Here is an 18,983-nt window from a genome sequence, read left to right as displayed (position 1 = left end):
AGAAGGAAAGGTTCCTCTGAGCGAGGACAAGTTCGCTGATACCTTCTAGCTGCTAAGCTTGAAATTCTACACAAATCGTAAAAACTTCAGAGGCCTCTTCTTTAGACTTAACTCTATATATTTCTGAGGCATTGGGGGCAGCTGACAGGTTTAGACACCCTGCACAGACTCTGACTAACTAAAAACAAAATGTGCCTGAGAATGTACAGAGCTCACAGTGTGCTACACAGACAATAACTTCCTCTGATTCATAATGGGATACAGACACACACCGCTTTCCTTCCCTCCACCCCTCCACATAAGTCTAGCCAAAGCCTCGCCTTTGGATGCAAGAACATTATTCACATTCCTTTAACTAACGGTTCTCCATAGAAGATCAGAAGACACATCTCCCTTACTCTTCGGAGATTTCAGATTTTATACATATACTTGTATACACATTCTGCATCTCAGACCATGGAGAGAGTTTTAGTTTCATAAAAAGTAGCTATAATAAAGTCAATGTTATAAGTAAAAGACCTCTGCGAGTCACATCAGCAAGGTCACAGATATTTTCGTAATTGGATTTATATATTACCCAAATGACCCATTTTAAAAATAATCTATTAAATCAGACAACATATACTAAAAATGGATCAGAAACCCTATAGCAGTACTAACATCCATAGCTTCTATATGTATTCAACAAAAAGAAAAAAATATGAGACCAAGATCTTTATCCCCCACAAAGCCCTTCATGTCAAGTGCAGGTGGAGAAGACCCTGCAAAAACCATATACATTATTACAATTGGGGCATTAAAGGGGTTGAACCATGAACATCTTTATTATCAACTGCATCCACAGGATAGGTGATTCTTGTGTAACCACGGGTGACCCAAGGATAAGTAACTATCCCCATTCGAATGGCTCTTTTAACTGCGGCATTAAACAATTTCCAGTTGGCTACATGGAAGTTAATGGATGGTTGTTTATTGGTTGTTTAGACCGTCGGACCAGAATTCTCTGCACACAGAGCGGCCATTACTAACATCGCTCTGTTTGTTCAGAATATCATGTTATCAGCAGCATATCGCCTGTTTACACAGGATCGTGTGCTGCTACTAATGAGGATTCTTAAGCTTAAAAATAATTGCACTCAATGAACAAACATTATGCTCGTTCTTAGGATGACTGTCGGCTTGTCTTGATGCATTCTTCTAAGGACAGGTGCAGATGACTATAATATTGGTCCGTGTGCGGTCCAACAGAACATTAGATCGCACTCAGACCAATGTTAGTTTATAGGGTCATGCACATGTCACATGATCTTTACGCTATATGTGTCAAAATGTAGACACATGTTGGTTGGGATGTAAATTACAACCTGTTGAGGGTTTTGCTAGCAGGTTGCGATAACTATTACGGTACATTGAATTCATACTGAATTTGTATTGTGAGAAATTGGAGTGCTGTGGAAAGGTAATGGTGCATACATCTGTAGCCATATCCTAAATCATGGCCAGGACATCAAGTAAGGCTCAGTTCACATGTCCAGCTGTCATCTGCTTGTAACAGATCCAGTGTTATAAAAAAAAACTGCATCCATTCCAAGCAGAGAAATAACAGATGAAACTCCAGTGTTCTGGGCATGTGCAGAACTTGATGCGTTTACGGATGACATAATAGATGACCATCATTACGATCAATTTCCCATAGACCTGAATGTAAAAAAAAAGGTTCCAGTTGCTATCCTTTTTTTTCTGGACAAAAAAGTTGTCTAGACTACGTTTTTTAGAAAAAGCTACAAAATGGATAGCAGCTGGATTTCAGTAAAATGGGAGACGTTTTAAGGCATTTCCATCCCCAATCATTTGAATAAATCCTGCACTGGATGATTTCCATTTTTGGCATCCCAAAATGGATCTTAAAAATGGAAATAACTACAGGACATGTGAACAGAGCCTGAGAAGCATAAGATCTAATGTATGATAATCACAAAAGACTAAATTACTGGTGAACGCACCGGGTTACAGTAAATTGGGAGGGAATGAGTCAGTCTGAAAACATTGAGCTAAGCATTACACACAAGCACGAGAAACATTACTAACATTTACTATTGTACATCATAAAGTGACGGCTGCTTCAGACACATCATGTCATTTCAACACTGCCAAGGATTGTTATTGTGTTTGCCATAAGCGAGGAAACAGAGACTGTACGTACTGTACTCCTGCCTCCGATATTCTCTATTTTCCTTCCTATTTGCGACAACTGTGTACTCTGACAAGGATCTGATTGAATTTCACGTTGCTACCAGATGTTATGAAACATTTGCAATAGTTTACGATTTCAGACATCAAAGTTTGGGTTCTGTCACACAGATTTACTACCAGTGACGCAACAATCCTATCTGCAAGGCACATAATGTGATAAAAGGGTTTAGGTCAAGTCATCTAATGAAAAACAGGGGGAAAATATCAACAAGTTATATGCGAGGCCATTTATAACATGGAGAATAGGGTTGGAATTCTAAAGATGCCCTCCCATAAACTTTTTTTTCACTAAGTCTATGTATATGTGTATGTTGTGTATGGTCACTGTGTTAACGGGAATCTGTCACCAGGTTTGGCCGATAAGAGACACGGCCAGCACCTTTCAGGGCTGATATACAGTATTTTATAATGCTGTATATCTGCCCCAACCAAACCTGTAAGAGAAGAAAAATAACTTTTACTATACTCACCTGTGGGGCGGTCTGGTCCAATGGGCGTCGCTCTTCTTTCCTGGGCCCTGTATTGTTCAACATCTTTATTAATGATTTAGATGAAGAAATTGAGGGTACACTAATTAAATTTGCTGATGACACAAAGTGTTAGGGGTCGAGTTCCTGCCTCTGCACAGGGGGAATCTCGAGCCATCTCCGCTGCGGTCTCCCATACTTCTCCTGCCGCAGTGGAGCCTGCTCAGCGGAGGCGTCGGTCCCAGTGTCATGCTCAGTCTGACACTGTGCGAAGGGTTACTGCTGTCCTTCCAGCTTCTGCCATTGTGGCCAGTACTGGTCAGCAGCGAGCAGACGTCTTTGGGACGAAGTCCTACTTTTCCTCTTCTGAGCATGCCCAGGGTAAGATCTCTCATTGGAGATCAAGGGTCACATGCTCAGGTACTGCCGCAAATCCTATTGGTCCTCTAGGAAGGTCCTGAAGGTGTTCAACATCTGTGGCAGTCTCTCATTGGTCCTTCTAGGAAGGTCCTGTACTTGCTGCAGCTATAAGAGGTGAGCATGACCGCACGGCCATGCGCTAGTGTCAATTTATGTACGAGCTTAGCGCTAATGTGGTCATGTTTGTGTGTGTATTCAGGGACCTGGCTGAAATAAGCCCCTAGAATGCTGGCACCTCCAGCGAGGAGTTTGGTGTGTGTGTATTCAGGGACCCGGCTGAAATAAGCCCCTAGAATGCTGGCGCCTCCGGCGAGGAGCTGCGTGTTTGCATTTGACTGCATGACCACCATCTGCTCTACTAAGTAGCTGTGTTCCTCTGTGAGCCAAACAGGGCACAGCGTTATCCTTGCTAACAGACTCTGTGAAGTAACAGAGTCTGTTTATATTACTAAATTGTACCGCCATATCTAGCTGCAGGTGCTTTCCTGCAAGGTGGATCCCGGGTTGCGAACGCACCAACTTCTTCTAATAAATATATATATTCGGTGCGTTCCGCCAACCCTAACACAAAGCTAGGAGGGATAGCTAATACTAGAGAAGAGAGAGAGGACTCAAAAGATATAAATAAACTGGAGCAGTGGGCAGCAACTAACAGAATGGTTTTTAACAAGACAAAATGCAAAGTACTACATCTGGGCAATAAAAATGAAAAAATCATATACAGAATGGGAGGAATAGGGCTAAGAAACAGCACATGTGAAAAAGACTTGGGTATACTAATAGATCATAAACTGAACATGAGTCAACAGTATGATGCAGCAGCAAAAAAAGGCAAATGCAATTCTGGGATGTATTAACAGAAGCATACAGTCTAGATCATGCAAAGTCATTATTGCCCTCTACTCTTCAGTCAGACCTCACCTGGAATACTGTGTCCAGTTTTGGGCACCACATTTCAAAAAAGACATCAACAAACTGGAGCAAGTTCAGAGAAGAGCGACCAGAATGGTGACTGGTCTGCAAACCATGTCATATGAGGAACGTTTACAGGATCTGGGAATGTTTAGCTTTCAAAAAAGAAGACTGAGAGGAGACTTAATAGCTGTCTACAAATATCTCAAGGGCTGTCACATTGTAGAAGGATCATCTTTATTCTCATTTGCACTAGGAAAGACTAGAAGCAGATTAGATATTAGAAAAAACTTTTTGACAGTTAGGATGATCAATGAGTGGAACAGGCTGCCATGAGAGGTGGTGAGTTCTCCTTCCATGGAAGTTTTCAAACAGAGGCTGGACAGACATCTGTCTGGGATGATTTAGCAAATCCTGCTTTGAGCAGGGGGTTGGACCAGATGACCCAGGAGGTCCCATCCAACTCAATTAATCTATGATTCTATGATTCTTGGTCCGACGCCTCCCTTCTTGCGATGCCGCCCTCCTGCTTGCTTCGTGTGGATGACACGTCTCCTTGGGACAGCGCTCCTGCGCAGGCGGACTTCTCTGCCCTGTTGAGGGCAGAGCAAAGTACTGCAGTGCGCAGGTGCCGGGAAAGGTCAAAGAGCCGTGGCGCCTGCGCACTGCAGTACTTTGCTCTGCCCTCGACAGGGCAGAGAAATATGCCTGCGCTGGAGCGTTGTGCCGAGGAGACTGTGTGGATGATGAAGGGGGACGCGTCATCCACATGAAGCAAGCAGGATGACGAGGATCGCAAGAAGATGGGAGGTGCTGGTCCAAGACCAGTGATGCCAATCGGACCAGACCGCCCTGCAGGTAAGTATAATAAAAGTTATTTTCCTTCTATTACAGGTCGGGTTGAGGTCAGATATACAGTCAAAGTTGAGGACAATAAACATGATGGTCAACCAAGGAAACCTTGAAGGATGTCCAGCAGTGCCATCAGCTCAGAACTGACAGCAATCAGTGCGACACAACTACACCTATCTACTGTTCTGAGAAGTCTGGTCAGAAAGTGTCTTCATGGAAAAACTGCAGCCAAAACCATTCCTTCCAAATTGAATCAAAGAGACAACTATGCATCAATACATAGTAACTGGAGTGCAGAAAATTGTCAGTAGATCTTCTGGACTAATAAGTAAAGATGTGAAATATTTAGCTGTAACAAAAGGCAGTTTATTCACTGGGGGGCTGAAGAGTGATACAATAATGAATGTCTGCAGGCAACAGTGAAGCATGGTGGAGGTTCCTTGCAAGTTTGCGGCTGCATTTCAACAAAGTTGAGGATTTGGTCAGGACTAATGGTCTCCTTAATGCTAAGATATCCAGACAGATACGTATGTAATTAAGAACTATTTTCAGTGTAAAGTTGAACAAGGAGTCCTGGAAGTAATAATATGGGCCCTACAGAGCCCTAATCTCAAAATCATCAAGTCTGTCTGGGATTGCACGAAGAGACAGAAAGATTTGTACAAGCCTACATCCACAGAAGATCTGTAGTTAGTTCTCCAAGATGTTTGAAACAAACTCCTTGCTGAATTCGTTTAAATACTGTGTACAAGTGTACCTAGAAGAATTGATGCTGTTTTAAAGGCAAATGATGGTCACCATATATTGATCTGATAAAGATTTCTCTTTTGTTTATTTACTTTTATTTTGTTAATTGTAAAAATGAACAATCAACAAATGTCTTTTGAAAGCATTTTCACTTTGCAGCATTTTTTTCTACACCTGCCTAAAACTTTTGCATAGTACTGTATACCTCCAATTTACAATAAAGATCATAGTTTAGATTTATGTTTCTGTTAGTTAAAAAAAATAATGTCTTAAAAAACAGGCCTCGATTCATGGCTCAAGAACCATCCAAAACATTTTTATCTGCCAAAAATAGAGAATATTTTCCACAGTGAGCATACTGCACTGACAAAAAGGAGACACCATCCAATATCAGGCTCAACACCAAGAACATTATGTGGTTATCCATCAACACAATCTTTCACACCGTACCATGACACCTCAGTTAACCATCAATTAAAAATAGAAAGTGGTAATCTATGGTCAATTGAAATCTTGAAAATAGTAACCTAAAAGTTTAATTTGGCTGCTGGATGTTTAGGCTGATGCAAGCTATCAATAAATTGTTCGGCACTTCAGTATGGATTTAGGTAAAATACAGTATACGGAGAATATTATAAAATCGTTAGACACATTCACTTCTTTGGTCACCTACTACTACTCATTTTGTTTACTTTAAAGGTAGTCGGTCACCCCCAAAACTCAATTTAAAATAATCGAATAGTTACCGTGAAAAGCAAAAGGGTAATAATGTTTTCACCGTTTGACTTTCAGGCTCCATATCTCATTATCCACTGCTGCTTTGAATGCGAGACTGCATCATTTTATAGGCAATCATCTTGGATATATCATACTTAAATTTGACTTGCAACTACTTAGCATATGATTAGTTATGCAGATTCTTGTCATGTCACTGCATTGTTACTTTTTTAGTACACCCTTGGCATGGTCAAGTTCTCAGTACATTCTGCCCCACTCCACTTAGGTTGATTGACAGTACTCACTTACCCAAAGCAAGCGCCACCTGAGATGAAACCATGACCATATGCGTACACACTGACACTTCAGAAGCACACACCACCCTCTCTCCTGTCTGCTGCGACTGTCATCTCGGGAGCTTTCAGATTAGGCAGCCCTCAATCTAGGCAACTGAGCATCATCACTGTTATGATCTGGTGACCTTGGAGCCGCATGAGACTTTCTCAGGAGTAGGTGGAACCTGTACTGACCGCAAACCCTAAACTGTCACCGCAACTAGAAGTAGCCGTGGGGTGTACCTAACACATCCTAGACACCTCGACACAGCCAGAGGACTAAATACCCCTATAGATGGAAATGGGAATTCTATCTTGCCTCAGAACAGAACCCCAAAGGATAGGCAGCCCCCCACAAATATTGACTGTGAGTATTAGAGGAAAGACACACGCAGGCAGAAATCAGGATTTAGCAAAAGAGGCCACGCTAGCTAAATAGGAAAGGATAGGACAGAATACTAAGCGGTCAGTATTAAAACCCTAAAAATATCCACAGCAGATAATACAAAAATTCCACCATCTAACTAAAGACATGGAATGTATATCTGCATCTCCTGAGAATCCAACTAGACTGAAATATCCAAACACAGTCTAAGCTTGACAAGAAAAAACATTGAATAGTACTGAATTGTAAAGTACACAGCAAGTGTGCTGTAGAAACAAAACCAGACACTTATCTTTGCTGATTTGGCAGCAGGGCTGGATGAACCAGACAGAGATGCAAAACCTCCAAGAACAATGGACAACTGGCAAGGGCTAATGAATCCTGCACGCCTAGATATCCCAGTCAGAGCTGCAATCAGCAGGGACACCTGCCCAGGATTGCAACCCAGGGACAACTGCATTACTACCAACAACCACCGGACGTTACCCAAGAGCAGAATTCACAACAGTACCCCCCCCCCCCCCCCGTGAAGAGGGGTCACCGAACCCTCACCAGAGCCCCCAGGCCGATCAGGACGAGCCAGATGAAAGGCACGGACCAAATCAGCAGCATGGACATCACAGGCAAAAACCCAAGAATTATCCTCCTGGCCATAACCCTTCCATTTAACAAGGTACTGAAGCCTCCGCCTCGAAAAGCCATCAACCAACACAGGGGCTGGAGGATCAACAGAGGGAACAACGGGCACCACATATTTCCGCAATAAAGATCTATGGAAGACATTATGGATAGCAAAAGAAGCCGGAAGGGCCAATCGAAAAGACACCGGATTAATAATCTCAGAAATCCTATAAGGACCAATAAAGCGAGGCTTAAACTTAGGGGAAGAAACCTTCATAGGAACATGACGGGAAGACAACCAGACCAGATCCCCAACCCGAAGCTGGGAACCAACACACCGACGACGGTTAGCAAAACGTTGAGCCTCCTCCTGAGACAATACCAAATTGTCCACCACATGAGCCCAAATCTGCTGCAACCTGTCAACCACAGAATCCACACCAGGACAGTCAGAAGGCTCCACCTGCCCCGAAGAAAAACGAGGATGAAAACCAAAATTACAAAAGAAGGGTGAAACCAAGGTAGCCGAACTAGCCCGATTATTAAGGGCAAACTCGGCCAATGGCAAGAAAGTCACCCAATCATCCTTATCAGCAGACACAAAGCATCTCAGATAAGTTTCTAAAGTCTGATTAGTTCGCTCGGTCTGGCCATTTTTCTGAGGATGAAATGCGGAAGAAAAAGACAAATCAATGCCCAGCTTAGCACAAAAGGCCCGCCAAAACCGAGAAACAAACTGGGACCCTCTGTCAGACACAATATTCTCCGGAATACCATGCAAACGAACCACATGCTGAAAAAACAACGGAACCAAATCAGAAGAGGAAGGCAATTTAGGCAAAGGCACCAAATGGACCATCTTAGAGAACCGGTCACAAACAACCCAGATGACAGACATCTTCTGGGAAACCGGAAGATCAGAAATAAAATCCATAGAAATATGCGTCCAGGGCCTCTCAGGGACCGGCAAAGGCAAAAGCAACCCACTAGCACGGGAACAACAAGGCTTGGCCCGCGCACAAGTCCCACAGGACTGCACAAAAGAACGCACATCACGTGACAAGGAAGGCCACCAAAAGGACCTACCAACCAAATCTCTGGTACCAAAAATACCAGGATGGCCAGCCAACACAGAACAATGAACCTCAGAAATCACTCTACTAGTCCATCTATCAGGAACAAACAGTTTCCCCACTGGACAGTGGTCAGGTTTGTCAGCCTGAAATTCCTGAAGAACCCGTCGTAAATCAGGGGAAATGGCAGAAAGGACCACCCCTTCTTTCAGAATGCCGACCGGTTCAAGGACCTCAGGAGAATCAGGCAAAAAACTCCTAGAGAGGGTATCAGCCTTAATATTCTTAGAACCCGGAAGATACGAGACCACAAAATCAAAACGGGAAAAAAACAAGGACCATCGAGCCTGTCTAGGATTCAGCCGCCTGGCAGACCCGAGGTAAATCAGATTTTTATGATCGGTCAAGACCACAATACGGTGCTTAGCTCCCTCGAGCCAATGTCGCCACTCCTCGAACGCCCACTTCATAGCCAACAACTCCCGATTGCCGACATCATAATTGCGTTCAGCGGGCGAAAACTTACGGGAAAAGAAGGCACACGGTTTCATCAAGGAACCAACAGGATCCCTCTGAGACAAAACGGCTCCTGCCCCAATCTCAGAAGCGTCAACCTCAACCTGAAACGGAAGAGAAACATCTGGTTGACGCAACACCGGGGCAGAAGTAAATCGGCGTTTAAGCTCCTGAAAGGCAGAGACAGCTGCAGAGGACCAATTCGTCACATCAGCGCCTTTCTTCGTCAAATCGGTCAAGGGTTTAACCACACTGGAGAAGTTAGCAATGAAACGGCGATAAAAATTAGCAAAGCCCAAAAATTTCTGAAGGCTCTTCACAGATGTGGGTTGAATCCAATCATGAATGGCCTGAACCTTAACTGGATCCATCTCTATAGATGAGGGAGAAAAAATAAAGCCCAAAAAAGAAACCTTCTGCACTCCAAAGAGACACTTAGACCCCTTGACAAATAAAGCATTATCACGAAGGATCTGAAATACCATCCTGACCTGTTCCACATGAGACTCCCAATCATCGGAAAAAATTAAAATGTCATCCAAATATACAACCATGAATTTATCAAGATAAGTCCGGAAGATATCGTGCATGAAGGACTGAAAAACAGATGGAGCATTAGAGAGCCCGAATGGCATCACAAGGTATTCAAAATGGCCTTCGGGCATATTAAACGCAGTTTTCCATTCATCACCCTGCTTAATACAAACAAGATTATATGCCCCCCGAAGGTCAATCTTAGTAAACCAACTAGCCCCCTTAATCCTAGCAAACAAATCGGAAAGCAGAGGTAAAGGGTATTGAAACTTGACCGTGATCTTATTCAAGAGGCGATAATCAATACAGGGTCTCAAGGAGCCATCCTTCTTAGCAACAAAAAAAAAATCCTGCTCCCAATGGTGAAGAAGATGGCCGAATATGTCCTTTCTCCAAAGACTCCTTAACATAACTCCGCATGGCGGTATGTTCAGGCACAGACAGGTTGAAATGTCGGCCCTTAGGAAACTTACAGCCTGGAATCAAGTCAATCGCACAATCACAGTCCCTATGCGGTGGAAGGGAACTGGACTTGGGCTCATCGAATACATCCTGAAAATCAGACAAAAACTCTGGAATTTCAGAAGTGGAAGAAGAGGAGATTGACATCAAAGGAACATCATTATGAACCCCCTGACATCCCCAACTAGTCACAGACATAGACTTCCAATCCAACACAGGATTATGTGCCTGCAACCACAGAAAACCCAGCACTATAGCATCATGTAAATTATGCAACATCAGAAATCGACAATCTTCCTGATGGGCTGGCGCCATGCACATGGTCACCTGTGTCCAGAACTGGGGCTTATTTTTAGCCAAAAGTGTAGCATCAATGCCCCTTAAAGGAATAGGGTTCTGCAAAGACTGCAAGGGAAAACCACAACGCCTGGCAAACTCAAAGTCCATTAAGTTCAAGGTGGCGCCAGAATCCACAAACGCCATGACAGAAAATGATGATAATGAGCAGATCAAGGACACATATAATAAAAATTTAGGTTGTACAGTACTGATGGTAAATGAACTAGCGATCCTCTTTGTACGCCTAGGGCAGACTGAAATGACATGAGAAGCATCGCCACAATAAAAACACAACCTATTCTGACGTCTGAATCCCCGTTGTTCCGTTCTAGACAGAATGCTATCACACTGCATTGACTCAGGCATCTGCTCTGAGGACAACGCCACAGCGCGCACAGTTCTGCGCTCCCGCAAACGCTGATCAATCTGAATGGCCAGAGACATAGAATCACTAAGACCGAAAGGCGTGGGAAACCCCACCATAACATCTTTAACGGATTCAGAAAGACCCTTTCTGAAAATTGCCGCCAAAGCATCATCATTCCATTTAGTCAACACAGACCATTTTCTAAATTTCTGACAATACAATTCTGCCGCTTCTTGACCCTGAGACCGGACCAACAAGGTCTTCTCCGCTTGATCCACAGAATTTGGTTCATCATATAATAATCCTAAAGTCTGAAAAAAGGCGTCTATAGTAAGCAAGGCCGGATTCCCAGATTCCAGGGAATATGCCCAATCATGAGGATCACCATGCAGCAGGGAGATGACAATTTTAACCTGCTGAATGGAATCACCAGAGGATCGAGGTCTCAGAGCAAAAAACAGTTTACAGTTGTTTTTAAAACTCAAAAATTTGGACCTGTCCCCAAAAAACAAATCAGGAGTAGGAATCTTAGGCTCTAAAACTGGAGTCTGAACAATATAATCAGAAATACCCTGTACCCTAGCAGCAAGCTGGTCTACACAAGAAGCTAATCCCTGAACATCCATGCTAGCACAAGACTCCTCAGCCACCCAGAGTAAAAGAGGGAAGAAAAGACAAAGCAGGCTACAGAAAAAAAAATGGCTCTTTCTTCCCTTCTTCTGAGATGCATTTAACTCATTGTAGTCCAGTTGTACTGTTATGATCCGGTGACCTTGGAGCTGCATGAGACTTTCTCAGGAGTAGGTGGAACCTGTACTGACCGCAAACCCTAAACTGTCACCGCAACTAGAAGTAGTTGTGGGGTGTACCTAACACATCCTAGACACCTCAACACAGCCGGAGGACTAAATACCCCTATAGATGGAAATGGGAATTCTATCTTGCCTCAGAGCAGAACCCCAAAGGATAGGCAGCCCCCCACAAATATTGACTGTGAGTATTAGAGGAAAGACACACGCAGGCAGAAATCAGGATTTAGCAAAAGAGGCCACGCTAGCTAAATAGGAAAGGATAGGACAGAATACTAAGCGGTCAGTGTTAAAACCCTAAAAATATCCACAGCATATAATACAAAAATTCCACCATCTAACTAAAGACATGGAATGTATATCTGCATCTCCTGAGAATCCAACTAGAATGAAATATCCAAACACAGTCTAAGCTTGACAAGAAAAAATATTGAATAGTACTGAATTGTAAAGTACACAGCAAGTGTGCTGTAGAAACAAAACCAGACACTTATCTTTGCTGATTTGGCAGCAGGGCTGGAGGAACCAGACAGAGATGCAAAACCTCCAAGAACAATGGACAACTGGCAAGGGCTAATGAATCCTGCACACCTAAATATCCCAGTCAGAGCTGCAATCAGCAGGGACACCTGCCCAGGATTGCAACACAGGGACAACTGCATTACTACCAACAACCACCGGAGGGAACCCAAGAGCAGAATTCACAACACATCACTCAACATAGAGAAAAGTGGTGAAACTATGCACAAAAGGTTTGCCATACTAAGGGTGCACTGGGCTCCATAAGTTACACAATAATAAAGTTCAATTTTTGAAAAACCATATCTAAATGACTACAGGCATTTTTACAGGGGTGAAAATCAGAGAAAAACATTTTTGCATCAAATAGCTCACTGCAGCTGCAAAATATGTTACTCAACCTTAGGCCGGTGTCCCACTTGCAACTGCAACGCGAGAAACTCGTGCGAGTCTATTGCCTCAATACCCGGCACTACCGCCAGCTGTTCAGACCGGAGCGTTCAGCTGCATGGAAATACATACGGCCGCACACTCCGGCCCTGAGTGAGGCGAGAGACTCACACGAGTTTCTCGCATTGCAGTTGCAAGTGTGACAGACCGACCTTACAGAGAGCCTACAAGGAAGGAAAGAGAAACTACATGCAGCTGAAAGGTGGGGAAGATACAGATTTGCACTAATAATATGTTGGATCGCTTTTTATATTGATGAGAGTTATTGATTTGTCAAATAGTAAAATGATAAGTAAGACTAATACTATATGCAGACGACCATAAATTCTCTCCTCAGAGAGAATCGAGTCGATTATGTCAATGACACTGTTCATACGTTGATCATACTGTGACCATACTGTGATCCAATTCTCTAGGGTGACGAAAAGACATTTAGAAAAAAAATTCTCCATCTTCTCTAATGAGACAGTCTATGTAAATTAGACTGCACTTAGATGTCAATGATGAGAAAACTGGAACACACTGCAGAGAAGATGGAGAAAAAAATGTGTCCATCTTCTCCATTGTGTCAGTGTGCCGACATCGATGTCATCCGAGTGCAGTCCTATGTTTTCCATGCACTAATTGACTTGCATGGCCATGTGCAATCCGAATATCGGATCAAACTCGGACATGTTGCGTACAGCCCTATAACATGGGGATCAGTGCTATTTGTCAAAACGATGGCTAGCGCTCATCCAATTATTATGGCCGCCTGCACGAGCCTTTAATGTGGCAAAAAAATCATTTGATATTGATATCAGTGCTAAGCATGTTTTTACATTTCTTATAGTCTATACATTTACTGTAATCTAATAGTTTAAAGGTGTCTAAAAATGCTCTATAATTACTGTGTGGTGTATTTTGAGATACGAGAACATAGCATTAATTACAGGCAAGGCCATTTTCACTGCACACTATTAAAGCTTGCACATCCATCATTGCTATTAATTCAGAAAAAGACTTCAATACAGTCTGCAGATGGGAGCAAGTCCATGTGTGCAAAACGATGGCTCATAAAGTATTATAGAAAGTTGGAAGAATATGGTGCTACTTTTGTTACTAATTATATAATAGATGGAAGAGGAGATATACCTGTTCTACATTCTGATTCAACCCAAAATCTCTGCTTGTGTTCCGATACAATGGAATTTAGAGCAAGGTGTAAAAGAATATTCGAACAGACAAAAGAGTAGGCATGTAGCATTTTCTGAAGGAGATGTCCACTCCTGAAAAATATTTTCTCCGTCCTTTGCTATTCTGGTAAATTAAAAGAAATAAAGCATACTTACCTTATGATCCCCCACCACTCCTCTTCCAGTGATGCCTCGTTCCCCAGCCGGTCTCCAATCTTCCTCTTCTAATCAAACAGACCTATTCTCTGGTGGAGAGTAAAGGTACCGTCACACTAAACGATATCGCTAGCGATCCGTGACGTTGCAGCGTCCTGGCTAGCGATATCGTTTAGTTTGACACGCAGCAGCGATCAGGATCCTGCTGTGATGTCGCTGGTCGCTGAATAAAGTTCAGAACTTTATTTGGTCGTCCGATCGCCGTGTATCGTTGTGTTTGACAGCAAAAGCAACGATACCAGCGATATTTTACACTGGTAACCAGGGTAAATATCGGGTTACTAAGCGCAGGGCCGCGCTTAGTAACCCGATGTTTACCCTGGTTACCAGCGTAAAATGTAAAAAAAACAAACAGCACATACTCACATGCGTCCCCCGGCGTCCGCTTCCCACACTGACTGAGCGCCGCAAAGTGAAAGTGAAACCACAGCACAGCGGTGACGTCACCGCTGTGCCCTGCTACTGCCGGCGCTCAGTCGTTGCAGGAAGCGGACGCCGGGGGACGCATGTAAGTATGTAGTGTTTGTTTTTTTTACATTTTACTCTGGTAACCAGGGTAAACATCGGGTTACTAAGCGCGGCCCTGCGCTTAGCAACCCGATGTTTACCCTGGTTACCCGGGGACCTCGGCATCGTTGGTCGCTGGAGAGCGGTCTGTGTGACAGCTCTCCAGCGATCAAACAGCGACGCTGCAGCGATCGGCATCGTTGTCGCTATCGCTGCAGCGTCGCTTAGTGTGACGGTACCTTAAATGAAACAAGTCATCTCACCACACCCAACAGCTATCACCTTTTCTGTGGATAGATGATAACTTTTTGTAATTGGATTACCCCTCTAAAGCTCAAAGTCAAAGCAATTGTACTGGCGCACAGAGGCTGAATCATAAAAATTCTCATATGTAAGCAAATCACTGACACATTCCCGATGCACGAATTTGACTAAGGGTGGCTTCTTACAGAGAAACCACTCACATTTTATCGGAATAACCAACAAACTGAAATGGAATTGTTAAAACTATACGATCCTTTTATAGGATCATATGCAAGACATTTGTAAGCACATTTTTCTACAGCTGTCATCAATATGGTCTCAATTGAATACATACGTTTTCTTTGAATATGCAAACTGGGTAATATAGAACACAGGTTCTGCTTTTTTTCCCAGAAACGCCATTGTATGTGCACATGGAGTTTTTTGGGAGTGAGACCGTTCAAAAACTTCTGCAAAATCAATTGAAAAGTACTTGAAAGACTTTTCTTATTAATTTCTATTATAAAACTACTTTGCTGTTCATATGTTCAGTCTTATGAGAGTACTTTCCACCCGAGGTGTTGAAAAACGCCTGGTGGAAAAAAAGAAAGCGCGTGTAAGGTCTTTGAAATGGCTCATGATGGAATCATCCAAACTAGGAAATGTCCAATTAAAAAGTTGCAAAAACCCAGTTCAGTAAAAAAAAAAAAAAAAGACACAAAACACTTCAACAACTCTTCAAAACATCTTCAGAAAAAGAAAAAACGCCCTCCTTCTGTAGGGAGCTTTTGCAGATTTTCACTTGAAAAAAACCTTATTTTTGACTGACTCAAATAAAAAAAAATGTTCTGTGTACAAAATCTAACATTGCAGCTTAGACCATTTACTTAAAAAAGGATAAATTGTACCACACAAAGCATATGTGTCATGGTTTAATCACTGACTGTGGCCTAGAGGCGCTGTGAGTGATAGCTCAGTCGCCGTATGGGTTCTGGAGTGTGTTGGACTGTTGGGCTTCTTGAGCAACATTTCAGTCATCCAATCTGATCCTGGGCGTGCTGGGCTGTCAGCATTTTGATTGACAGCCCGGTTGCTCTATCTGGTCTATCCTGCAGGCGTTTCCCTAGGTGCCTCCCATCCTCAAATGATTTGCAAGGTATTTAGCTGGCTTGCTGTGAGCAGCAGATTGTCAGTTGTAACTTTGCTTAAGTTTGGTGTATATGCTTGTCTGACTTCTAATCTTATTAATGAACTCGGATTTGTTCAGATTATTTGTGCGGATTATCCCTTCTGCTTTTGACGCTCTCTGACTTCTAACCTTTAACCCCGGACTTGGCCTCCAACTATCCATTTGTTGTACTCCCTGTTTTTGACAAATATGCTTATTGATCCCTGGAAGGGCTGGTGACATTTATGCTGTATGCTACCATGCTGTTTTTAAAGAATTGCTTCAATAAATAATGGATTTTTAGGAACAAAAGAGCTGAAATACATCTGTGATCGATCCCTGTTTTTGACGTAGCTTCCTGGTATTTGACCCCGGACTGTTACCTGACCATGCATTTATCTTCCCCCTCTGTTCTACCATGCCCTCCTGGTACCTGACATCGGTCCTCCTGGCTACTCTGTCTCACGGTTTGCCTGTTAGTAGTGACTCAGCATGACACAACAGACAACAGTGGCACTTTTTTTTGTATGAAACTAACCTTTTTTTGTAACCCAGGACAATCTTTTAACAATGATTTTACTAATAGATTATGTAAACTAATATTTGATAAAGTGGAATTCTTGTCTTTCCTTCTAATGCATCCATCTATACATAAACAATGCTACTCACATTATAACATTCTGGTAAAAGAACTATAACCATGTTATTGACAAATGGCAAAATTAGGCAACTTTTTATAGAATAATAATTTAATTTTTGATGGATATAAACCTGCATATTCTTATGCAATGGAAAACATTACAAATGATACATGATACACTGCGAGGTGCACAGGCTAATCTGATCACAGTCTACTAATCTGGCAGATTGTGGTCTGGATGCCTGATGCTAATTGTATGTTTCGTCCGCTGCAGCAAGTCTGCTGTGTTTTGACCAGACAGGCAAGACAAAGAAGTAAAGCCCATGGGATATTCCATCCATCTTTGAATATCAGATTCCTATGTTTCCTGTCAATTGCACCAGACTAATTTTAGCTGCAAATGACATAAGTATACTGGAAAAAAATCGATTACGCCTATGGGTCTGACCAACAGACTATGTGAATCTCAGCTATGCAAGAATTGGAGTGTCATGAACAAGGACGAAGGTAACCCTACAGTTGCTGCAAGCAAAGCAAAATTAGCTGAAACACAGTGTGAAAAACAAATAAAAATACAAAAACAAGTATAAAGTCCTGAAATCTTTACAGTATATCCTGACAAATGGTTTAAATTTGTAGCTAAAGATTATCATAAAGTATGTCTCAAAATGTGAATGTAATTGAGAAGACCATTCCCTTGAATAGGAGCTAAACTGCGGTTCCAACTAATTGCCACTATACCGTGTATGGAAAGCAAAAATTCTGCTGGGGTGTGTAAGCTTTTGAGCACAGCTGTAGGTGAGGATCCAACACCTGGCACCCCGACCAATCATCTGTTCTGCTAAACTTTAGTACAAGTTGCAATCTTAAAGAAGCACTCTCATCAAAATGTTATCCTCTTAATATATTGCAGTTATCATGCTATATAGCACTGCGTACTTACAATTGCTCATTTTATTCCTCTACCCAGGTAATTCTTCCCTTTTCTATTAGGCCTATGACATCAAGTGATTAAAAACTGACTAAGCTCTATGTAGAAATAGGAGGTCAATTTTCTCTCTATGACTCAGGAGTCACAGCAAAAGTCCCTGACAGGGGGAGGAGGGAGCAGCTGGGTCAGGAGTGGAAGAGAGAAATTATTTCTGCATGGACAGGAGAAAAGAGAAGAATTAGCTGAGTAGAAAGGCAAAATGAGCAATTGTAAGTAAACAGTGCTATATGATATATGACAAGCCTACAACCTGCAGTAACTACCGATCGAACAAACCGCTGCATGACCAGCTCTGCCCTCACCTATTGTATCCTCACCCATCTCTTGTAGATTGTGAGCCCTCGCGGGCAGAGTCCTCTCTCCTCCTGTACCAGTCGTGACTTGTATTGTTTAAGATTATTGTACTTGTTTTTATTATGTATACTCCTCCTCACATGAAAAGCCATGGAATAAATGGCGCTATAATAATAAAAATAATATTGATATGATATCTGCAATATATTAAGAAGATAAAAACTTTGATGGGAGGAGGAGCGCTTCTTTAAAGGGAACCTGTCACCCCCAAAATCAAAGATGAGCTAAGCCCACCGGCATCGGGGGCTTATCTACAGCATTCTGTAATGCTGTATATAAGCCCCCGATGTATCCTGAAAGATGAAAAAGAGAGGTTAGATTATACTCACCTGGGCGGGCGGTCCGATCCGATGGGCATCGGAGTCCGGTCCAGGGCCTCCCATCTTCTTACGATGACGTACTCTTCTTGTCTTCATGCTGTGGATCTGGCGCAGGTGTACTTTGTCTGCCCTGTTGAGGGCAGACCAAAGTACTGCAGTGCGCAGGTGCCAGGCCTCTGACCTTTCCCGGCACCTGCGCACTGCAGTACTTTGCTCTGCCCTCAAGAAGACAAAGTACTCCTGCGCCGGAGCTGCAGCGTGAAGACAAGAAGAGAACGTCATCGTAAGAAGATGGGAGGCCCCCGACTGGACCGCAACGCCCATCGGACCGGACTGCAGCGGGACAGCCCCTGGGTGAGTATAATCTAATCTCTTTTTCTCATCTTTCAGGATACATCGGGGGCTTATCTACAGCATTACAGAATGCTGTAGATAAGCCCCTGATGCCGGTGGGCTTAACTCATCTTCGATTTTGGGGGTGACAGGTTCCCCTTAACTTCCATCGGTAAATATAAATGTCATAGTTCCACAAAATTAATAAAATTACAACTTTACAAAAAGAAAAACATTCTATGAAAATACATGTCAACA

At 42.8% G+C, this 18,983-nt stretch overlaps 1 protein-coding gene across 1 annotated transcript in view; it reads right to left on the bottom strand.

Moving 5' to 3' along the window:
- The window catches only part of SPSB4 (splA/ryanodine receptor domain and SOCS box containing 4), a 200,966-nt gene that overhangs the window by 112,780 nt on the left and 69,203 nt on the right, over nucleotides 1–18,983 (bottom strand). The gene's annotated exons all lie outside the window — the stretch shown is intronic.

This window comes from Ranitomeya variabilis, chromosome 2 (genome assembly GCF_051348905.1).
Source record: "Ranitomeya variabilis isolate aRanVar5 chromosome 2, aRanVar5.hap1, whole genome shotgun sequence".
In the NCBI taxonomy this organism is placed as follows: domain Eukaryota; kingdom Metazoa; phylum Chordata; class Amphibia; order Anura; family Dendrobatidae; genus Ranitomeya; species Ranitomeya variabilis.
Note: the sequence above shows the minus strand (reverse complement) of the source record. Positions and strands in the feature narration are given on the sequence as shown.